General features: G+C 34.5%; 1 protein-coding gene across 1 annotated transcript in view; it reads right to left on the reverse strand.

Moving 5' to 3' along the window:
- The window catches only part of LOC129004912 (Krueppel-like factor 6), a 496,340-nt gene that overhangs the window by 201,501 nt on the left and 268,788 nt on the right, over nt 1-26,051 (reverse strand). The gene's annotated exons all lie outside the window — the stretch shown is intronic.

The following is a 26,051-nucleotide window of genomic DNA, read 5'->3' on the forward strand; positions in this document are numbered from 1 at the left end:
GTGTAACGTGAATCATAACTGAGCGAGAAATTGACAAAATATTGAAACTAATATTAATGAGTGCTAGAAGATGTGTATTGAATATTGAAAATAATAGGAACAAATATTTCCAGTAAAATGTCTTAATTACTATTAATTAGCTTTGAAAATGCATGCTTTTTAGTACTTTGTCGATAATATTCAAACTAGGCCTAGGTAAATTTGTTCATATTCCACTAAGCTTTAGACTCCGAAAGAAGTAAAGTATGTTTACACCTAAAACTACGGCAAATGCCTTCAGTGAATACCGTGGATGGAGTCTGTTAAGTTCAAGTGAATCACGCAGGAATAGTTATTCCATTAGTCACTCACGTGGGGTTAGTGGTTCCACGGTAAGGCTAATCAGATCAACTGCATTCTTTTATATATATTGTTAACACAACTCCTTCGTATTTTGGTATAGTTTCTCTGTCTTAAATAAAAACAATGGGAATAACGACGTTATTATGAAAAAAATAATGTATTCTGTGAACATAAATAAATAGGCCTACTGTTTATTTATGTATTTTAGTAGGCATACCTACTAATTATTCTTTAACACCCGATATATTAATGATTATGATCCTTTACAGTTAACCTTTATTCCAATTCAACTATTAAATAGTTTATTTGTGTTAGTTTGATTTAATACCATTGAATATTACGTAGAAAAATGTAAAACAAAGAACAATGCAAATGTAAATATAGGCTAATTGATTGATATAACTCCGCCGTGTTTGGACTACTTTTTCATGAAATTACTAATCGAATTCAAATCTTTAATATAAAGTTACAAATTACACTTACTTTTATCAGATAATTTGTAAGAGTGCAGTTCAATTTACGCTTCATTAGCGCGGGTGGCCGGCAGGTCCCCGGCTATTGTTTGGAGACCTCGCCCAGAGTCGACGCATGACAAAGGCATTGGTCTTGAAGGGCAATAAACTGCCATCCCTTTGCAACTTTCTCCGCGTCGATGAGTGGAAATAGTCAAATTCAGCTCGAAAACTTGTCACTGTATTCACACACTTATAACATAAACACTTACTATCCACAGTTTGCGCGATCCGATGTCGAAATACCTAAACGTAACAAAATGCACTGAACTGTAGACGCACTATGAAAATTAATTGAACTTGAGTTTCACTGATAACACTTTAATGTCAGTAATAATGCACATGAAGAAAACACTGCTTACTAAAACGAACATGTTAACTGCTGATAATGCTACTGGTTTAGTGAAAATTAAATTAAAGCTCGAACGAATAATGTAGACAGTTTGAATAAAAAAAAAGTGTAAAACGAAAAAATGCACAACATAGACGCTCGGACGTTGGTGCAAGACTGACCTACGCTACTCACCCCAGTTAGTCTCAGGGGGAGGGGATAACACTTGATCAAATATAGTTGATCAAGTTTGATCAACTTGAAAAACTAGTTGATCAACAAGGTCAAAATTTGATCAAGAAATTATTCTTCATCAACTGTGTTGACCAAACTTGATCAAGTTTGGTCAATATTTGATCAAGAAATTATTCTTGATCAACTGTGCTGACCAAACTTGATCAAGTTTGGTCAACTTTGAACCAAAGTGATCAAGTTTGACCAAGTTTTGATCAATCTTGATCAAACATTTTCATAGGGGAAGGAAAGGCCTGGAGCAGTTCAGAGATGTACGGGCTCTTTAAAACATTCTGTAAGTGTTTCTTATACACACAGTGCTATACATAATATTTGTATGTTAAATAAAATTAGTTTTTTATAACATTACTTACATTTTTCACAGCTTTTTCACAACTTACAATTTCTGCACGCTAACATACCTGGAAATAAGACAATGTTTAGATATAACAATTCATAAAAAAATAACATTATCGAGTAATACATCTTAATTACAATAGAGTACATTTTAATTGCTCTTTTATGTAGGAAACTTTTATCACAACACTTCAAAAGTAGTATCAAAGGTTTCTATACTGCATGTTTAGAAATTAACAAATCTTATTTATTTATCAACGGATACACCATTTCTACAAGGAAATACAGAGAAGTATATACAGAAGAAAATACAATGTGTCTTTGTGACGAATGACTGGCCAGTACAAAAGTAGTGAAAAAGACTGAAAACAACAACATTTTAAGAACAAAACATATAAGATAACCTCAAATAATGAGTGAAATAAATAACAAACTATCAAAACAAGTTAACAATACAATAGATTCAAAAAACCAGTATAGTAACATAGAACAATAATGATAGCAATACAGTAAAACCATGCAACTTGAGTAAATCTTGTCTTAATTTATGGATTAAATAAGTAGAGCAAGCAACTAAAAGAGTGATTTCCTTTGTGATTTCAGTTGGGTTCAACATCACTAAACACATCTACGGTTTCAAAGAATGACAATTGCAGATAACTGGACGATGTTTTTATTTCACATATAAAACATCTATTTAGCGCATCCATTTGGTCTACCTACCAGGATAATCTAGAGTTAGCATTATGCTTTGCGATAAAGACTGGCAGAGGCTCTAATATCATTGTTCAATGTGCATTACACATATACAATACTGCTACCTCAAAATTAGGTACGATATACAATTTACCATCGTAATAAAACCTTTGGAGTAAAAAATATACCTGAAAAAAATATATATATAAGTCTAATAACACTAGTTATAATATATTTACACTTACTGTTGAATCACAAGACGATAAATACATATGAAAGATGGTAAGTGGTGATCGATTTTGATTGGACACTCTAATCATCATCAGACCCAATAGGAGAATGACAAGAATAAAAAATGGTGTCCCTTATATACTATTGGTTACCGGAAGTACCGGCCAATAAGTTTCTATGAGTACAACTGGAGTCAAAATTTAATCATTAATTAGCTTATTTATTATTTAAAATTGTCCTTGTAAATATACAATTCTTCCCAAGCATGCATCACATTTCCTTTCTTACAATTCTTTAAAATACATACATTGTCTACCATTTTTGCTAATGAGTGGCCATTTTGTAACAATTGATGTGCGAGATTTGATCTTTCCGGTTTGTTGTTGTCTTGTGATGAATTAAGTAATGAAGGAAGTGATTAAATCATTTCGTCTATTACGATTGGTACGTTATACCATCGATATGTCAAGCGATCGACAACAATACGCTAAAACCTTACCTAATAAATCAATTGATAAATAGATACGATCGATACGATTGCCACAATCGAAATTTACAGCTGTTTACAACGGTTGATTTTTACTCCCTAGGGAGTAAAAATGCAACTTTAGTCAAGCGATCGACAACAATTCGCTAAAACCTTACCTAATAAATCAATTGATAAATAGATACGATTGATACAATTGCCACAATCGAAATTTACGGCTGTTTACAACGGTTGATTTTTACTCCCTAGGGAGTAAAAATGCAACTTCAGGCCGCAACACATGCATTAAAAACGGCTGTTTTACTGCAGTAGGACGAAAAACTATTATTGTAATCATTGTTGTAGAATATTTTGTAAAATCAAAATAATAACTCCATAAAATATTGAAACCTAAAAAGTTGATTTCAAATGCTTCTCGACCCGGAAGTGATTACCCAGCTTGTTCTCACGCTGCGCGGTGGTGGCCGAAATGTTCCTAAGATGCCTCTGGTTGATTTATGTTCCTGTTGTATTTGTATCTGTCCTGGCAGACACAGGTGTTTAATGTTGCCATCCTGGTAACAGGTTTCCTCACCTATGACCTCACTTCCTCTCCCCCACCCCTCCATCTTGTATCCTCTTCTCAAACCCACTCTTGTATCTTTCCCAATATCTTTCACTCACCCTTGTTCCTTTTTCCTTTTTAGTCTTGTTTTATTTCTTTTTGTTTTTGGGTTCCGCGACGAAATGTAAAGTGTATTCGTATGCATGCATGCTGATCGTAACAATCAGCAATTCAATTATCAATTTGATCATGAGAAGTATGATTTTTACAGACTTTTTCTTAACTAGTCAGTTGTTTTAACTTCGCAACGGGGAGAAGACGTAGATAACCGCTACAGTGGTTTTAGTGGTATTGATTTATTTATCAAAATGTTATAACCAACAGTGAAAGTACATTGTTGTGCATGCATTAACAAACGAAGCAACAAAAGAGCAATAGTAAATATATGTGAACGGCTGTTCAATAAGTTAATATACTCTAAAGTGCAATAGAGTAAAAATAAATAAATATTCTTAAAATAAATAACAAGTAACAATGAATTTATAACAGTGAGAAACAATTAATAAATACACTCTTAGAAAACCATAACCTAGCCAGTAAATACAATAAAATATATTAATACCTGTAATGTAATACTTTTATTAAGAAGAACTTATTAAGAGTTGTAAACTTACATGTAATAAACAAGTTTACAAAAAAAGAAAAAAACACTTACTCTGGAATAACAAATTAAAAAACACCTTAAATTTAATTAATAGAAATTGAAATGACTCTTAAATTTACAAAAAATTTAATGACTCTTAGAATACAATTGTAAAATATCTTTATTGCTATTGCAACTACATTTCAATTTCGTAATACTTAATTTAGTTATAAAATTGAAAGTGATCTGGCAAAGAGCGTTTTCATTTGGACCGTAGAGCAGTTAAAGGCACATTTTGAGATGAGATGGTCCGGCACACAAAGCCCCCAGTTTATGCTTACAGTCCCGCATACGTTTGTGGGACGGGCCAAGTTGCTCCCTCCCCCTCAAATTTATGTTCTCCAGGCGATATGTTTCCCCATTAGGCCTCGGGTACGATACGAGCGGCGAGCGGTGAGCGGCAAGCGGCGAGCGGCAACCTGAGCGGCACGTGAGCGGCGGTGGTGGCTACGATACAAGCGGCACATTTATAACGCTCATCAAGTTTCCCAAGTTTTATGAGTTAGTTTAGTATAAAATGGTAACTATGCTTACCTGCAAGACGTATTGCAACTTTTGTTGCTATTTGACAATTGTTTGCCTTTAAAGAAAAACTTAGTTTTTAGAAAAACCTTAACCCTAATTTTTTCCCATACTTTTCTGGTGACTGAAGTGTTTTAAAACTTCCTTGCTGGTCATTCCACAAACATTACCTGGACTGCACCTCACGTATCGACTCGTATCGCATGTTTGCTGCTGTTTCCCTGTCATTTTAGGCCCGAGCTGAAGCATGACTCACCTGAGCGGCAAGCGGCGTTTTCGCGAAAATCGGTTTTGACTTGGAACCATGAGCGGCGCTGAGCGGTGCCGCTCACCGCCGCTCGCCGCTCAGACGTATCGTGGCCACCCTCAACAAATTTACACGCAACTAAATGAGACCCGATGTCAGAGCGGTGCCGCTCATGCCGCTCGCCGCTCACCGCTCGCCGCTCGCCGCTCGTATCGTACCCGGGGCCTTAGACTACATGTTCACGGCCTCCAGTATTCTAAACACACTCTATCCCATTTAAATATACATTTCTAAGATTACTACACTTTTGATTGATCTGTTTTCGAAATACGTTAGAGGTTTTGTTTTTGCCAAAAATGTAATAATCTACGTAATCTTGTGAGTAATAAAGAAATCGGTTGTTTTAAAAGTGTCTAATGTTGATGTGTTAGTCGCCTTTCTTAAAATTGTTGCAGGGTTCCTCAATAAAAGTAGTGCTAGCAGATTTTTCATAGATCGTTTTAAAATTAAAGAAAACCGAAAAATCTATAATAATTGGTAATATTTTGAAAAAAAATTTTTGTGAATATTTCCTACTAATTTCTCAGTTACTTTCAAAATTTATATATATAATAGTACAATAATTCCTAACAAAAATCTGAAACTAACACATAAACAATCACGTAAACGACTGCGTCCGTAATGAAAATGTAATATTCATCAGATAACTAAACAATCAGGTTTTAGTTTACTTTGCAACCATCACTATAATAAAACTGCACGTTTTAATCTGATTGTACAATCTTGTATCACTAATATTGATTCAATATTTTTTGTCCTAGGACGCTAGGCACGAGCCTGGGATTGTTTTTCACATTACTTCAGGCTAGACCTAGGGGTTGCGGCATTATCACTTCGATAAAATCCATTGGTGTTTTGGCGGGGATCGAACCCGGGACCTCAGGGATGAAGTCCCGTGCTCTAACCACTACGCCAGCTCGCTCCCCCTTTGATTCAATATTGGGCAGTGTACTCCTACGCAATATGTGCCTACCTATTTAATTAGTTAAGACACACGATCGCATGCAATCATTTTGCAATTTTAGAGTATACCTTAATCTTAAGCACATTTTGTCAGACAAGTTAGTTTATATAAAGGATTTTAAATCGGAGTAAAATTTAATCTTAGATAAGCCTGGGTACATGAAAACATTTCTTATTATAAAAAAACATACATTTCTTACTGAGACAAAATACAAAAGCGACGAAAGACAAACAGACCAAAGTGATTTAATATTGTAAGACTGCCATAAGAAAGGTATTTGGTAGGATTTATAATAATTTATCCCTATCTGCACTCGTTTTTATCGGTGTAAACCTGCTGATTTACTCGTTTCCATAGATGTTGCTACACATGACAAAATATGAAGATGTGTACGAGAGTTATTCAATCCCATGTACATATTTTTGTCCAGTAAACAAAATATGACTTCTGACACACTAAACAAGACAGAGGCTCTATAATAATTCAACTAAATCCATTGGTCTCATCAATAACTAATAGATACCTCCTTAAAAAAAATGCTCTAAAAGTAGTGCGAGTTTTTGCTTTTACCAAAATACAATGCATATAACATGTTTAATAAAATCACCAGCTTTAGCCAATATTTTTTTTGATAAAACCACATATTACTTTTAAACGGATAGCCTATGTGTTGACGTAAAATATAGGCCCGCGAGATAAAGGTGGCCGAGAGGGCAATACCAGGCAAGTGTTTTATTTGCCGAGTCCTCGAGAACGGCGAGTTGATATGAAGCAGCCTCAATAGCAATAACCCAACTGCTTATTTATAGAGCTCTAGTGACTATTGGCCTACTGTAGCCGATGCTGTATAATATTGTAGTGGCCAAGTTGAAGCATCCTCAACTACCGACAGTGTTATGTTTAAAAAACGCTTTTTAAATGCTCAAACTCCTAAGGAAATGTCCAACGGTCACGTGACGATGTCTAACGTAAAACATCGGGTTGGTCCTATAGGGTAGTCACAATTAAAATCAACATAAGACCACTTATTTTACAATAAGTTTTATTGTATTAGTTTATGAATGCTATGAATAACCTAATTAAAAAGAAACAACAGTAAAAAATAAGTAATTTGAAATGTTTCGGTTAAATTCCATATTTTACCAAAAAAAATTATTGACTATTTCGGAAGTTAAAAAAATGTTACATTAATTTTTCAAACATAAATCCCGAATACTTAGGCTAGTCAAGAATATTTATATTTGAACAATAATTTGGTCCCGCATAAATATAAACTCAACAAATATTTGTAAACAAACATACTTACTATCTTACAAAAATATCTAAAATTGAAAAAATAAGCAATTGTACAAAAATAAACTAAAAAAACTACACAAACCAATAACCTAAACTAAACCACTAAAATTCAATAAAATTCATCTGCTACACTACCCTAAACGCACTCGTGGAAAAATAAAGCAATAAAATAAAACAGGGGATTTCCAATGTGGGACCGCGGGAGGCGTGGACGGGTATCATAAAGCAAGGAATATTGCCGCCGCTGTGCTGTGGCCCGACCCCCTCGGATATTAAAAAATGGGGTAGTTTAAGACACGAGATAAATAAGAGTTAGCTGGCGCAGTAATGTGAACGAATGTAGGCTTTCCTGGGATTACATAGAAACCCGTTAACTCCGGAGAAGCGACGTTGCGTTCAGTGTTACGTCTTGTTGGTGTGCGTTGTTTAATCATCTGTGAGACAGATTTTCATTGTTGTAACGTTCAGTTTGCTATTGTATTGTATAAGTGGTATGTCGACTATAACTACTGCATATAATTTGTTAGTTAGTTGTATTTTGGAGATGTATTAGGTTCAACGGGGTACTAAAATATATTTGTCTGTGAAAATTGTGTTTTCACGGATTTAGGTTATTCACACATCCCTCTGTATACGTGAAAATAGAAGACAGTTAGTGGACTCTTTAATGTATTTAAACAATTAAGTATGTTATTATCATCAGTCGGTGGTATGGATGCACTAACGAGTACAGTCTTTTCCCAAGTTACGTTTTGAGTTTTAACAGGTTTAAAAAACAGAAAATATTTAATTTTTTGAGCCACCGACCAAGTGCTTAAGATAATTAAGCTGAGCGATATTTAGCATTGACTTTGGATACTGCAAGTAGATGTCTCATTGACGTGAACCAGTTTTGCCATTGACTTTGGATAGGTACTGCAAGTAGACATCCCATATATGAACCCGAGCCAATTGAGAACAACCAGTAGTGGTTAAATTTTTCAAAATTATTGGATTAATATGCTTGCTCCGCTCAATATTGCAAGCAGACAACTGCATTGTACACTTAGTAACTTGTCGTAGTCATCGATCTCTATTATTGTCGTAGTACACATACTGTTTACGAACACCAAACCTTAACAGGTACTAGTTGTAAGCCATAGACTACTGTTAATCCTTAATATTTTATCATACAAATACAACATAAGAAAAATATATGAACCAGTTATACTTTTTCTTATGTTGTATTTATATGATAAAATATGAATACAAACAGAAAAAAGCTCAATTGCTTAAGGTAACATTGATTTTGAGCGGACAGAAAGTTCCAATATTGCCTTCAGTATATTTGAATTAATTGACTATTATCTCATTTGATTTATTTCCAACGGCAAACACCATTTTTACGATAATAAATATGTCTTATGAGTAAACAATAATAAAAAAAAACAGATAAAAAACTTGAATTTGGAACTTGAAAATGGATATAAGAAACAATAAATCGCAATTTATAACAAGAATAGAGACTTAGAATAGAATTGTGACAGTGTATAACAGAGATGATAAAAATGTAAAATAACAGCCAACAATAATGAATGACAGTAAATATAAATAATAAAAAAAACAGCAAGAGATATAGAATAACAATACCAATAACATGCCACTTCTTTAACTTTTTTTGTGGCCCATTAGTGGCACCACCAAGGTAAATAAAGCCTGTTAAATTACAACAGATGTATAATAATATGGTTAAATTTCGCAACTAATGATAGTAGGCTATTTATTGAACATTAAAATAAATTCAAAATAATTTCCAATTGACTTAAAAACTATTTTCCAAATGCCAAAAGCATTTGTTTCCCTGGCAAAACGAAAACGGTGGAACAAAAATAAGTGTGACACAAAGATTATCGCCCTTGCGGCCAATAGAATCACCGGATTACCAATAAACCCAAATATTTATGCCTCTATTGCTCCTGTTAAAGTTTCGACATAAATTCCAAATCATCAATTGGTTAATTCGGACTGATTAGTATTGTTAGCTAAAATCCTTTGAAGTAGGGAGGTGTGATAACAGAAAAATATCTCATCGGCTGAACTGTCCTTTTTTATTTTCTGTGAGGGGTTAAATTATATGGTTAGGTTTATCAACGGTATCGTGTGTCGTTTTCGACAAAATGACAAGTTTTTCAACGAAATTAACAATATTTAAATTGACAAAGTAAACAAAACTTATTGGCAAAATATATTACAACACGAATACTTAGACACATTATTAGATCAGGCAAAAATAAGAGCTCTCGTTGGCGCCTATCATGTTAATCGTTATTTGTACGATTTCTTTTATTCACACACAAACTTTTGATGTCCGGACTACCTTCATAACCACATAAGTTATTTTATTTCAAACATTGTCTTAAAGAATTAAATAATTGTTACACTTAAAACTAATTGATGAATAAAAATAAAATGAGAGGATGGTAAAAATATATTACCACACATTTTATAGTCCATAAAAAGCCTCTATCAAAATAGTATAGGGGATTTTAGACGTATATTCTACCTAATATCAGCTCTTTCAGATAGTTAAAATCACTCCTCTGCTGTTCGCAGCCCTTCCTATGTATATTTAAGTAGTTATAAGTCAGTTCAGGTTTAGTAAAGAGACGATGTAGATCCTATTTAAGCTCTGCGGTCAAAACTAAGGGTGGTAACAAGATAGAGCTTTTCCGGAAAAAATATTTTCTCTTCACTCTTTTAACTTGCAGTCATAAAAACATTTTGTGTTAAAGTGCGTAAAAGAGCAAATTATTTTTAAATATTTTCTACTTAAAATTTTTTAGCACAAGTATACTTGTAGTATAAAATTCCAAAACGTATTCCAACATAATACGTACATGTGCGTACCAATATAATTTTCTCACGCACCTAATAATAAGAAGGATAATGATATAAGATGTGATCAATTTATATTACTAATCAAAAGGATACGAAATACAACAAATGGGTTTTAAATTCAGTTTACTCCCGTATTTCACAAACATTACAAAAGTAATAAGAACAAAGAATAACAGCTCTTTTATGCTTCTTCCAAAGTAACTTACTTCTTTCCTTTGGTAGTTATCTTTTATAAAAGTTCATGTTAACAATATAGTTTAACAGCTTTATTAGATCTTAGGGGTTTAATTTGTTTTATTCTATTTTACACTTTTAATCCATTAATTAATCACAGTTTCAAACTATGTTATTCATTTAAATTGTGTTGATTTTTAAATGTAGATTAAACAATAATGGTTGGCATTAAATTTTGATTGAGGAGTTTACTTCAGGGAGAAGCATGGTAATTTTCTAGTTATATATTTCAATGAGTAATTACAACTTAGCAATGACATTTTAGCTTAGTAATAACTGAACTGTAGGTAAATACCTAAATGTACGAGAGTAATATACAGGGTGTTTCGGAACTCTCTCTCGAAACTTCGTGGTCATGTTCCTTAGGTCAAAACAAACAAAATATATCACATAAACATATGCCCTACCTCGCTTAGTTTTCCTTCTGTCAGTGTGTATGTATTTTTTACATAACTTTCCATAACTTTGGAACCACTTGGGGTACCAACTTCAAACTTGGTACGTGTATTATGACTAATAGGAAAGATTCATTTGCAAAGCATCAAGTTTCTACTTTGTATAATTTCAAAATGGCGTCCATTTTAATTTTTCAAATTTTTTCGAAAACCATAGGAAAATTCATTATTTAAAACAACAATCATAACAAAACAGAAAGAGCATCTGATGAAATATAAAATACAGTTTTAATACCTACTACATGGGTAATAAGCATGGGGTAATGAGCATGATTTTTTATTTATGTGTATACGTACATATAACAGATCTTTTATATGTATGGTAAATACTTGTCGGTAAATACGTTTACGTGGTACATACGTCTTGTGAGTAAACAGTATAAGTGTAAATATATTATTATAAGTGTTATTTCACGTAATTTTGTGCTTTCAGTTTATTAATATTTGTGTAACCATTTTAAGTCATTTTACAATTTAGAGATCGAAAACAGAACTATCATAATTCCACAAAAGAAAGTGTTTATGCAACTTAAAAGTTCAAATGACATGGGAATGAGTAACTTTTCTGGTCCAGCCACCATGTCAACACTCAGCAATACAAGAGAGTATGTTTAAACCATCCCCCGTGACAAACGGTCCAAGACCAGGTCAATCAGTCCTCTAGATTGATGGCTGATGTTAATGCATTAACAATACCACTGGATGGCGCTAGACGTATCTTCTCCGCCATATATCTTAGCCTCTCTCTCGCTCTCTTCCACTACCCACTTGTATTCATCTTCATTCAACGTCTCCGCAGTTTTATCATTTCCGGACCGAAAGTTAAGTGCTTTCAGCGTTCTCTGTAGTGCGTAGTTTGTCGTCGCGAGTGCTGTTAAACTGGGTTATTAGAGATGTATGTTTAAATAAAAAGCTTCACGGTGCTGCATTATATCCTAATTTAATTTTTTGTTTGATTTTATGTCTATGAAGCTATTTAATGCAGAACAGTATTGAAGAGTTCTAGATGTAGAGCGCGGAGCTACAGTTCCAGAGGTCCCGGCATCAAATCTCGCCAATCATGGATTTTATCTGTGATAATGCCACAATCCCCTAGGTCATTCCCGGAAAAAAATCCTAGGGGAAATAAAAAAAAATACGGACACGGTATACCTACTCCTGAGAAATATGTGTCCTACTTAAAAAGTAGACCTAGAGGTTGGAGTGAGCTCAGAATTACTCACTGAACTACGGTATCAACATAAGACTAAACCTGTGTTTGGTTGCATTAGAATATGTACTACTAGGAGAGACTTCCGCAGTTTTAATCACTAAACCAGACGCGTCCGTTTTCATAGTCTAACATAAATGTACTTGACTCTTGCTGTGTGTACTTTTAGATTTAAAAAGAATGTTAAAATTTTAGGCAATCTATAAACGATTTCCTGTGCTTTTCATTGTAATAGTTTGCTAAAAAAAAGTATTTATATTCAGTTTTCAAATAGTGATGTGTAGTATATATAAACGAAATTTAAAAACGAACTGTTTATAAATGTAATCAAATATTTTAAATTAAGACACGTTGAAATATCATATAGTATTTACTACCGGGCCTCGACATTTCCAACCATTTTAGTGGAATAAATATAACATTTTATTTGGTAGAGTAAAGATTGTTTGCCTAATAACCCAGAAATTAAACTTTCAAAATATTTGCAACCTAAAAAACCTCAGGCATTAATGTAAACCCAGTCTCAATGTCAGTAAAGGTAAGAATCTTGAAGTGTTTGTTCACAAACTGGATTTCTGAAGTATGATAAATAATTAGTGAAAACTACTGAGCGAAGAGCCCGGGGGCAACTCGTTATACCGAGAATATGCTAATGCCCATTTAAAGCGGTTTCAAACAATTACAGACGGTTTGTATAGTTAGACTTGCCACTTAAGGTTAATTAAAACACTGTTCAACTACTCTACTGTTGTTGATTCGTTTTTGTATTTTGTAGCTGCTTTCAAAATACAATGAGGGAATTGAACAATAAATTTGTATCAGCACTATATGGTGAAATTCATTAAAACTACTGAAACAGAGCTTAGTATAAATAATGGTGTAATTTCTATTTCAATTACAATGTGTTTTAAAACTGTAATCGACTCTCGTGTTATTTCTTATGTTTGGTTTCGTATTAATATAATGTTTCACTACAAAGCACTACATACGATGTCACATAATAGTATATTTCGTACCAAGGGCCGAAAATGAGGTTTTGCCGGCTCGAGATAGTTTTTAAGTTCGAGACGAAGTCGAGAACTTAAATCGATCGAGAGCTGCAAAACCATTTCGGTCCGTGGTACGAACACTATTTTTCACCACACTATACCCAATTACCACTATTCACCACTATAATAATGCACACTGATCGTCAACACAACTACAACTTTAAGGTTAAGAAATAATTTGAGGAATCAGCAAAAATATAAATAAATAGTTGCGAGGCAACGGTGACAATAACACAATTCTATATTGCAATGCTATGGATTTTGATTGTGTATTTAAAACGCATTCATGTTCTAAGTAAGTAGGCCTAAGCGGACAGCTGATTTTGCGGCCCCGGCCTGTAAAAACCTGCTCGGTCCCCAAATTGGCGACAGCTGGCATGGCCAGCAAAACGTAACTTTCAGCCACCAATTAACGTATGTAATACAGCCAAAAACATCATAGTGTGGTGAAAACACACTAACACATATTTATAATGCACCAGGTGTATCGTTAGATGTGGTTGTAATGTTATTCAAAGAACATAGGCCTATTACAATGACATTTCATAGAAAATTAATAATATTTTTTTTACAACCAACATAACAAAACGTATTGTGGATTAGCAAAGCAAATCTGCACCAACAGTAAAACAATAGTATTAAAATCGAATGAGATTTTATTAAATCAACTTTGTTTTAAAAAAAAAAAACTTTTTCCTTAAATGAAAGAAATATTGTTTTTATTTTCTGGAAAGGTGGACTTATTGATAAAGGTGAACTCTGAACTGGTCCATGGTATCAGCTCAAAGCTAAAAACTATTGGTTATCGTCAAGTTTTGAACCCAGGCCCCATACGGTAATCCCTCACTCTAACTAGCGCTCCTAATCGCACAATAGTAATGTTATTCAAGAGTAACACATGTTAAAAGATTTAACCAGCAAAAACATAGATACAGCAAATAACTATATTTTTAGTTTCTGACGCACGTTCATTGTTTCAAGTTAATGTCCCAAAATGTAATCCTAATTCCTCGCTCACAAGCTATGTAAGATGTTTCATCGCAGATTGTGGCGCGTAACGCGAAGCTTTAACGTTCAGGGGAGCAAAGCATAAGGGATGGCGTCAAAAAGCATGATCAAAAGGGCTGTGCTGAAATACATACACGGACGGAGTAGGGGGAGTGGTAGCTACCGGACTATGTCCCAGCAGCTTCTTTGAGTCGGTACTTCATATTTATGTGGCATTGCACGCTTTGAAGATAAATAATATGCTAATACGGCGCACACTCGAACCGGCCTGAATGTATATTAATGCCGTGGCCGTGTCATTCCACTTTCTCAAACAAATTTGCGGCGAGTCACTTGCGTGGAAGCTTGATTGGATCATTTCGGTGATCGGACGAGTGATTTTAATTCGTCTTTTTTTCTACGTTAACCCGTTTTGAATCCATAGTATTGGGTTTTTGCATGGAAATAGGAGAATAATGATAAGCTATTGTGATGACCGTGGGTATTGTAAATTTTACATTCGTAACTCGAAAAATTCGCACTTTGTGTGTTAATAACTTGGTTTGACTAATGGACGTACAACGTAATAGAACAACTAAAAGGTAAACCTTGTGAGAATGTTCACACGGAATATATAGGAATTTCGTAAATTACTAGGGGATAGGGAGTATACTTGGGGTTTCTGTTAATGGTATTTACCTTTATTGTTATTTCATATAGCGACGATATTGCAAATTTACCAACCCTTTTATTAACTTATTTTGATTTAAAAATAAAATAAAACTTACTCAGGAAATATATTTAATTTTACTAAAATAGATTTATATTTATTTTACCTAGTTAATGTTGTATTCAATATTTCCTTCATAAAATAATATGAATTGATCATAGTTATTTACTTATCAGTTAACAACTAAAATAATGAAATAACATAATGTACATTCTCCGATTTAGTTATCAGAGGCACACTAATGCCTTCAATGGCGTGCACGCAACACGAACTTTGTATCAATATTGCATACTCAACCCCTTAACGGCCGATAATGCTCCTCACATTTATTCGTCAATGGAATTTGTATTTCTTCTATTACTTTCTAAATATTCAAATAGATTCCGTAGTGTAAATTCATTATCAACAAATAAGCTAATAGATTTTATTTTGTTACGGACCATTAATTGTATAATTTTATTTTCCTATGTTGTAAAAGATTTACTATGTAAACTGTCAGCTAAATTTAGCACAAATTAATATTATAGCACAATAAATAAATGCCTTTTTCAAACGAAGCGGCTTAAGTGAATGGTTATTAATTTACTTTATATGCATATGCCTATAGTTATATTGTTAAAATGATTAGTTCCATAATATTTTTTTAAGTATTTTAGGTTGTGCTACGTGTTTTTCTTGCAACAAAACTTATGTGTGAGTTTTAAATGTACATAATAACATCCTAAAACATTTTTATACGCACTTAGCAAAAAGATTTTTTACTAAAAAAATTTACTTAAATAGGTTTTTACAATGTTTAATTTTACATTACACACTTTTATCTCCTGTAAAATATCTTTATCATGTACAATCAAATAGTTATTTACTTTCACCCATTATTTGGCACTACTCGTTCTAATATTTAAATTTGGAATACATCTCGGTATTTCCAAATTAAAATTATGAATTACCATGATGGAATCACGCTTATTATGTAATAAATTTCAGTTGGTAAAGGTAATCAAGATAAAAGATATGAGTAAGCAAGTTATTTTGCCATTTGGATATTCACTATCTAAAAAGGTCTACCATGGATAGTAACAAGGCGAGGAATTTGGACCGTTCCTTTTCAAAAACTTAAAAATGCCAATGGCGTAAAAAAATATTATAATAAATTTACAATATTGTTTTAATTTACAAAGTAGCCCCTGCAATATTGGTAAAGACATTACTCAGTGCCACCTGACCACTGATAACAGCCAGGTTACGTGATAAGTAGACGAGATCCCTGTATTTTCACTACCAGGCCGCCCGCGCCGCGCGCCTAGCTCCTTCCCGGTGTATTTATATGCTAATTTGGATGTCTCCCATGTCCTTTGTTCAACCGTTTCTTTTGTCCCACTTTTATTGTCCCCGGGATCCTGTTCCCGCGGTTTTGTCATTATAATGGCGTTTCCGATGTCTCTGTTTCAGAGTCGATTGGTGTTGATGCAGCGTTAACGATCGTCAAGTTAGGGGAATTCACACCGGGGCTGCTTGGGAAATTCGGAGCTTTTGGGTTGGTTTGAGTTGTAACTGTTATAGTCATCTACACAAATTTAATTTATGTTAATTTTTATTTTTAATTTTACAGGGTGTCGGGTTAGTCAGTGGAGATTTTTGACAACGCTTAAACAAGTAATATGTTATAAAATTATACTAACTATTTAATTTAAGCCTTTGGACTAACAACAACAAAGCAATTTTGGAGCAGTACTACTGCAGTTCAGACCGGCTGGCTTAGCCTTATTCTACCCCATTTTACAACTAAAAGCTGTGATATTTCAGTTATTATGTATTAGGTCTTTTTTAACTTGGTGTCGTTTGATAGGAAATCTTAAATGCTAAAAAATGCATGCATTTTTTTCATAAAATCACCAATTTTTTGTAATTAAAATGTAAGCAATTAAAATTGCCGCCATTTTGAAAGTTAAAATTGGATCAAGGTAAGTGCAAAATAAAAGCATTCGTGACACTTTCCCATAAAATTACCCATTTTTTAAAATTAAAAATTTTAAAAATTAAAATTACCGGGATATAAATTGTTTAAATTGGATCAATGTAACTTTTATAACATGGGTCTCTTTTAACCTAACCCACATACCAAGTTTTAGAAAGATCGGTTGAAACAAAGATAAAATGTTTATGTAAACAATACAAAATGTTGGAAATGGTTATTGAAGTGATTTTGAAAAAAGTTTCTTGATTTTAGCGAATTTCCCATATAGGGAATAAGCTATTACCGTAGTACTCACGGTAAGACCTGGACCCGGGACCGATTTTTTTTTTCGTTTTGAGGTCCCTAGAGGTCAAAAACACCATCCGTTCAAATTCATATATATATATATATTTATATATATATATATATATATGTCCGTTAGCGCGATAACTCGAGCAAAAATGATCGATTTTGATGAAATTTGGTACAAACGTGTAAACCTACGTTTATTCGAACGAGTTCGCGAACCAGCATGATCGGACCATGGGAACGGGGGTTTATGGGGGCTGTTATGGGGTAAAAATGGGTTTTTCCCATTTTTGACCCAAAAAACATAAAATTTTGCAATTTCTTTAGAAACTATTTTGTAGAGCTTAAAAAAACAAATAATTTAGTATATTGAAGCGTTATAATGCGCCTAATGGTTACGGAGAAAATTCCAAAAAATTGTAAATTTAAAATTCCCATGTTATTCTTATGGAGAATAAGTAAACTGTTGTAGTTTGCTTGTTTATAAACATATTTTGCCCAAATTTGGAAAATGTTTTTATTTCTTACTAACTATTAACATTTTACATAAAAAACACTTTTACCCTCCCTGTTGCAGCAAACCTAAGTATGTTTTAAACTGATTCTATTTAAATAGGGAATAAATGTGATAATTTTAAGGAGACATTTTAGTGTAAATCCATTCAGGGAAATGGAAATTCGCTTAGTCTGCAGGTTTGCTGCGGCGGGGGTTTTCTCTTTATTTTGACCCAAGGAATCGCTACGTAAATTTTCTCTCCACCATTTTTGAATACCCTGTATAAGAAGATAAGAGAACTTCATTAGTTAAAAGCTCAATATTTATCTGTTAACTGAGTTCAAAATCGACCTTTATATGTTTCTGTATGAAATATTGAAGTTTTATGAAATCTTGAAGTAACGCTAAAAAATACGGTTACTATGTATTCTTCAATAGCACGTGAAAATTAAAATTATTCTACCACTACTCACACTATGGTTTTAATTTACCACCCATTATAAACAATAAACTATTCAGCGCAAAATTAAAAATAAAAACTAATGACCAACGCAACCACCAATCTATTCGGCGGCAACCCCACTAAAATTACCAAATTATACTGCTTATAATGCAAGATAAACAAAGTCCGTCGCGGCACGAACTGAACTGCGACCGCAGACGTAGTGTACGTGAGCGGCGATGTATCGATATTGCGATATAGCGGCGATATATTGATATAGAGGCGGCTCTTCGTAATTATCAGGTTGTGAATGGAGCGCAATTTGTGAGTAGCGCATGCGCATAACGGCAGGCGCATATTTTCCCACCGAACCTGTCTGCGCACTCTCTTATTAAATAATCCTGCCAGACTGAGTGACGCCAAGCGCCGTTCCACGGGCTGAGGTCAACGCATGGTGTTCATAGCACGGGAGTTCACAGGTGTTCATAGCACGGGAGTTCACAGGTGTTCATAGCACAGGAGTTCACAGTTGTTCATAGCACGGGAGTTCACAGGTGTTCATAGCACGGGAGTTCACAGGTGTTCATAGCACGGGAGTTCACAGTTGTTCATAGCACGGGAGTTCACAGGTGTTCATAGCACGGGAGTTCACAGGTGTTCATAGCACGGGAGTTCACAGGTGTTCATAGCACGGGAGTTCAGAGGTGTTCAAAGCACGGGAGTTCACAGGTGTTCACAGCACGGGAGTTCACAGGTGTTCATAGCACGGGAGTTCACAGGTGTTCATAGCACGGGAGTTCACAGTTGTTCATAGCACGGGAGTTCACAGGTGTTCATAGCACGGGAGTTCACAGGTGTTCATAGCACGGGAGTTCACAGGTGTTCATAGCACGGGAGTTCACAGGTGTTCATAGCACGGGAGTTCACAGGTGTTCATAGCACGGGAGTTCACAGGTGTTCATAGCACGGGAGTTCACAGGTGTTCATAGCACGGGTGTTCACAGGTGTTCATAGCACGGGAGTTCACAGGTGTTCATAGCACGGGAGTTCACAGGTGTTCATAGCACGGGAGTTCACAGGTGTTCATAGCACGGGAGTTCACAGGTGTTCATAGCACGGGAGTTCACAGGTGTTCATAGCACGGAAGTTCACAGGTGTTCATAGCACGGGTGTTCACAGGTGTTCATAGCACGGGTGTTCACAGGTGTTCATAGCACGGGAGTTCACAGGTGTTCATAGCACGGGAGTTCACAGGTGTTCATAGCACGGGTGTTCACAGGTGTTCATAGCACGGGAGTTCACAGGTGTTCATAGCACGGGAGTTCACAGGTGTAGCTGTGATTAGTGTTCATAACTCTCAAGGGTTTATTGGCGAAACTGTATTAATTCTCTAAAGTTTTTCCGTTAAATAAATGTTTAGCATTCTCGGGAGTTAAAAGGAATTGCATTTCAACGTTTGTAACTGTCGGTAGTAGCTATAATCAGTTTCCACAACTTTCACCATAGGTTCATAAAGAGTACCTTTCGCATATAACTTACAATTTTACTTATTGACACTGGTAATAAAATGGTAACATTTATCTAGTGTTTACTACCTGGAGTTTATAAAACATATATTTTATTAATTTTAATAACTACCAGGGGTTTAAAGGAGGCATTAATTTTATTAGTTTTTATAAAAACTGAAGATTCACAAGTAGTCACGTTATTTGACGTTTTGAAATCCCAAGGGTTCAAAAATAATAATGTTGCAATTTTTAGATTTGTTTGAAAGTACGTTAGTACAAGTAGTTTAAGCCTACATAAATGATATTAGTTCTCAAAAGATGGTTCATAAATAGTTCCTTTTCTCTATAGCTCTCAGTGGTTAGTACAAGTGTTCATAACTAACAGGGGTTCATAATAAGTTACATTTATCAACGTTCAAAACTCTCTTGAAGCTTATAAGTGGAAGAGATAATTTCTAATAAAGTTTATACATTTTTATGTATATTTTTTATGTTCATAATTTCACAAGGATTTTTTTATACAATCTAAACTATTTGTAGTAAATTATATTAAATAAATCATACAACTAACACGCTACCAGGCTATTAGTTAACAGTTATTGCACTGAAATACAATTTTATCAGGTTAAACCTAACATAAATCAACCTTACAATAGTAACCGATAAACCTTTAAAAGTAAATTAATTTCAATAGGTTGAAATAATGTTTTGCAGCTTTGCATACCACAGTCTACATGAATCTGAACAACACTTTTAGAAACAGCAACACATTAGCATCATTAACTGCATAGAATTGAGATTAAAAACACAAACAAACAAAATTAATCGGCCACACCGCATAATAAATTATCAAAATTCTTCATTCCTGACTCATTGTAAAACAAAACAAATGACGCCATTGGAGCGAGAGATGAATCGTCTATAAACAGCTGAGATTATATGTCAAGGTCCAAGCTCACTTTCCCAGGTGAACAACCTGCCGGCCTTATGACGTCACCTCACTGTTGCCAACATTTGTTTACATCAGCTGTTTAATTGTTGACACCACATAGATAAAAACTTACCAATGAATAGATTATATTTACGATAATTTTGTTAATTAAAGATAAAATATTATTAAAAAAGATCATTGGCAAAAAATAATTAGGATGTTATGGTATTTGATTATCGTATGCATTTTACGATTACGTGAAGTTAAAGAGAGAAAATCGTAATATGTAGGTTTACTATAATCTTATCACGGTAGTTAAAACGAGTTGATAAAAAAGCTGGGACCATATTCCTTAGCGGTCTTTTACTTCTTTAAACGCAAGTATGAAAAGTTTGGATGAGTATCATTATTGCATTTTCATTAGAAAAAGTGCCGTACGGGCTTATTTTTCAAAATACACGTATAACATAAAAATAGCCATCGAAACCTAACCAAACCTGACCCAGCATTAATTTAAAAGAGTCGGAGGCATCCGACACGGTTTCCCCCTATTATTGTATGAGATACTAATTCACTACTTTTACAGATACTTATTACAACACCAATGACACCTAAATACTCAGACAATCACATATTGTCTTGGTAGCCCAGTAGTAAGGCTCTCAGGAAACTCAAGGATTACTGATTCAGTCCCTAGTCTGGACCCATTCCCTATTTTCATTGGACAATCATCAAACTGTCCTGTCACGTTAATTACACCGGAACCCAGTTATTAAAAGAAAATACATAGTCCCAATAACGTCCGAAAACAGATAAGTCAAAGTTAAATATCTAAAGGGTAGTTAACGACTAGTATACACATTAGTACATTTAAAACATTTTTATCTTGAGTTACGGGCTCAAATCCTGCAATAACCATCACCATTCAGCGTGATGATATTGCTAATACCTGTCGGTTTTCAGCCCAAATACTTTCGTTCCAAATATTTAGAAACCGAAAATGTATGGTCTGAGGGAGAACAACACACCAAACTATAAAATAACAATATCACCAATTGACTTACTACAACTAGTTGCAACTGTGTATTTAAAAAAATCATGAACCTTATGCATTGTCAGAATGCAGCAGGAGTCGTACCTAACATCATTACTTAAAGGGAGGTCAAAATCAAATCAAGACCGACCGTAAAGCCAATAGAATGACAGGAAAGACATAAATCTCCGGTGAGGTGGGATAGAACCAGCTGAATTGACCTGTATTCTCCCAGCTGCAAAATCGCGGACTTCGCCAATAGGGGATGCAACCAACCGAACTGACTTTGTGGTATTGAACTACGAGAAATAATATTTGGCAAAATATTGCCAAGTCAAGAGGGTGAACACAAGTGCAGATAGTTTTAATACTGCAAAATGTGGCTTAGTGTGTGCAAATGCTCTTTACATTATTAAAGGGATAGAACATTTAAATTTCTGAATATTATCGTTTGTATGTTTGCTATTCCTTTTGTACATTTTTTTTTAATTCTCGATTCTTACTTAAAGATTAATGAGAAATAACTTAGTTTGAATGATGACGTAAAGGTGATTATTTTAAAAGGCTCTCATTGATTTCAAAAGGATCTTTCTTCAAAAACATACTCTTTACAATGGCTTCTAACTGTACAATAGCCTTCCCCTTTATCTTAGATTGGAATCAGACCACTCAAAATTTAAAATATGCATAAAAACAACATCTGGACTCAAACTCCACCGGGTTAGCGTCGTCTGTTTTCTTAACTGATCAGTTACCATAAATGTCTCGTATTCGTGTTTGTGTCGTGTTTAAATGTTTATTTATTTTCGTGTAAATATGACGCTCTTCGTATGAAGAAAGAAAACTGTCCTTGTGCAGCCTGATGATGGTGTCACACAGACACCGAAACTAGTTGTTCTAACAACAAAATTGGATTGCTTAATAGCAGGTATTTAAACCTTTTCTAATATTATTTGAAAATCCGGAGGCTAACAACTACAATGAATAAAAAAACAGTTAGTTAATATCTCCTGTTACAGCATCCAAGAGTTCTTGGACCACAGAAACTGGTCTGCTGTAAACCCTGGCGTATAGATAGCGACAACTGAGCTTTGTAAATTATTTTTGTCTAGAAATAGTTTGTAAGTACCTTACTGTAAATAGTTTTATAAGAATAAGGAAAACTTATAATTTTAATATTGTACGTTTGAACCATGACTTAGCTAATGCAATATGTATTGTCAATGTTAGCTCAATAAAATGATTTGATTTGATGATGAATTCCTTTAGTAACAAAAAATGTAATTATAGTATAATTAAGTACGTTGTAGAAAGTGTTAATTAACATTTGTCATTTGTTTAATTAGCACTTTAGTTAAGATGTTGATGTTTTTATTGTTTTTCAATATTTATGTAACATGTATTAGATTATTGTCATTAAAAGCTTATTTATCAACTAACGTATATTTTAGAAAACAATTTTGACTCTCAGTAAAGTCTCCAAAGGTTACCAAACAAAAGTAAAATAGACACCTAGTACACACTTTGTTGAATTAAGACAGTTTAAGCTCCAAAAATAATTTAAAACTAAAAGTCAAGCTAAAAACCAATTACGAGGTGATGATAGAAAGTATCACGATGTGGAATAGGTTTATGATGGAAGGGGGGAGGTACCAATGCAGGAGGGGGGGGGGTTGACAGGTAGTTTTGGCCATCACGACTCACGCGACCAAGTGAAATGGAAACTCAATTTGGACAGGAAATAAATAAGAACAGCAAACACATCTGAGAGATCGACTGTTCTGTGTTTACCCAACGAGGAACGATCTCACTGTTTATCATAAACAGAAACTCGATCCAGCAATGTTTATTTGTATTATAGTATACGACATACCGTACCAGAAGTGTAAATATTGGTTGAGAATATCATGACACTTTAGGGTACCATTGTGTTTATTTGTCGAATTGTTCCGTTTATTTCGTATATTTAACCAGGTGAATACAATGAATACAATGAATACAATGAATACAATGAATTTATTTGGCCAATCAACAACAACATTGTTACAGGCTATGTCAATGTACAAGCATAAAATAAAATAAATATCAAGACTTAAAAATCAAACCAAGCAAAGATGTGCATGCACTATGCAAAAACAGCAAACAGGCTGTTCAGAGGAAAACTTAACTAAATACAGTTTCAAAAAACTCTTTGAATTTGAAAAAAGGATTTTTAATCAGCCAATCAAATATTGCGGTTTGGAAGTTCTTTCTTTCCAGATTTCTCACATGACCAGGAAGGTGATTGAACAGTTTTATTCCTGAAACAGGGTATGACCTAGCTCTTTTATCAGTCCTGGACCGAGGAATGACAAGCTTAGAACTAAACCTAGTGTCATGATTGTGCACTGAACTGGTTACATGTAAGTCATTCATGCTGTTCTTAATACTAACAAGGCATTGGAATATATACATATTTACAACTGTCAGAATTCTTTGTCTCTTAAACAAGGGCTTACTGTGTTCTTTATAGTGAGCATGACAGAGAATCCTTACTGCCTTCTTTTGCAGTCGCAGGATCTTTTCGACATTGGGTGAGTGGCCCCACAAAATTAACCCATAGGATATGTGAGGTTGGAAAAATGCAAAGAAGGACATTCTAAGGGTACTCTGTGGCAATTGGTCACTTAGACGTCTTAAAAGATGTACTACTCTACTTAGTTTAGTACAGACTTGGCTTATGTGGTCTTTCCAATTGAGACAGGGGTCAAGGGTTATACCAAGGAGTTTGACAGGCTCTTGGAAAGGAACAATCTGGGAATCACATAGGCTAAATGTTATGTACTGTGTTTTCTCATTATTGAGCACTAATTTATTGTCAACAAACCAATTTGAGGCTGACTCAAAAATCTTCTTAACAGACAGCTCTGCTTGTTCACGGGTCGCTTTACATGATATAAGGGAAGTATCATCTGCATACAACATGCAATTACCTTCAAGTCTGGTATAGAGGTCATTGATTGTTACTAAAAATAACAGAGGTCCCATAATGGAACCTTGCGGAACCCCGTGTCTTACAGCTAATGGTTTTGATGTAATACCATTCCAACTTACAACCTGTTGGCGATCACTGAGGTAGGATTTGACCAATCTCAGAGCACTGCCTTCTAGGCCATATTTTCCCAATTTCAGGAGCAAAATTTCATGTGACACGCAATCAAAAGCGCGAGAGAGGTCACAAAGTATTACGGAGGTAGATTTCTTAGACTCAAAAGCATCAACAATTAATTGTACAATAGAATCAACAGCCAATATAGTGGATTTGGCTTTCCTGAAGCCAAATTGACCAGGCACCAGAAGGCTGTGTGCTTCAAGGTGGTCGTACAATTGAGCAAACATAATAGCTTCAAACAGTTTAGAAAATACAGGAATCAACGATATTGGTCGATAACTTGCAACATTGTCACGGGACCCTTTTTTATAGACAGGCACAGTCCTAGAGACTTTTAATGGAGCAGGAAAAATACCAACTAAAAAGCATACATTAACCAAATGGGCTAGTATAGGTGCCAGTGCCCACACAATGTGTTTCAAAAGATTAGGTGTCATGCCATACACATCTTTACTGTTAGAGAGTTTAAAGCCCATAACAGCATTAATAATGTCTTGGACCGATACATGTTTCCATTCAAAAGTAGGTGCACCATCAGGTATGCTTGACAGGATCACAGGAGAGGATTGCTTTACATTTGGAATGGTTGACAAGATGGACTCAACAGACTCAACAAAGTACGAATTGAATTCATCAGCAGATGCAAAAGACGGATCAAGAATATCAGACTTTGTTTGAGGTCTATTTTGATTTATTAAATTCCAGGCCGCCTTACAGGGATTGGAAGCCCCTGTTATGTATGCGGCATTTGAGTTGATCTTTGCATCCCTCACATTCTTACGGTATTGTGTTCTAAGCAGCTTAAGCAAGTTAGACAGATCAGGTCTTACACTAACTAAATCATTAACTAAAGTTATCATGTTCTTTAGCCTAGAGAGTTCAGGGGTATACCAGTCCTTAACAACAGGCAAACCATTATTTTTAGAAACCCCTGACTTGCCAACATGCACCTTTTTACATTTTATTGGGAAAAAATGATCAAAGGCCATGTTGAAGTTGACATGAAAAAACATGAAAGCATCATTTGCCGTCAATGCTTTGATTTCATCAAACCAGAAATGTACATTCAGTTCTAGGTATTCTATAAGTTTAAATTCTGCCTCCTCACTGTAGACTCTGAAGGATACCACTTTTGAGGACGCCTGGTGATGTTGAT

This window comes from Macrosteles quadrilineatus, unplaced genomic scaffold (genome assembly GCF_028750875.1).
Source record: "Macrosteles quadrilineatus isolate MER2022 unplaced genomic scaffold, UCM_ALF_1.0 Scaffold_12__1_contigs__length_5162894, whole genome shotgun sequence".
NCBI classification, from domain to species: domain Eukaryota; kingdom Metazoa; phylum Arthropoda; class Insecta; order Hemiptera; family Cicadellidae; genus Macrosteles; species Macrosteles quadrilineatus.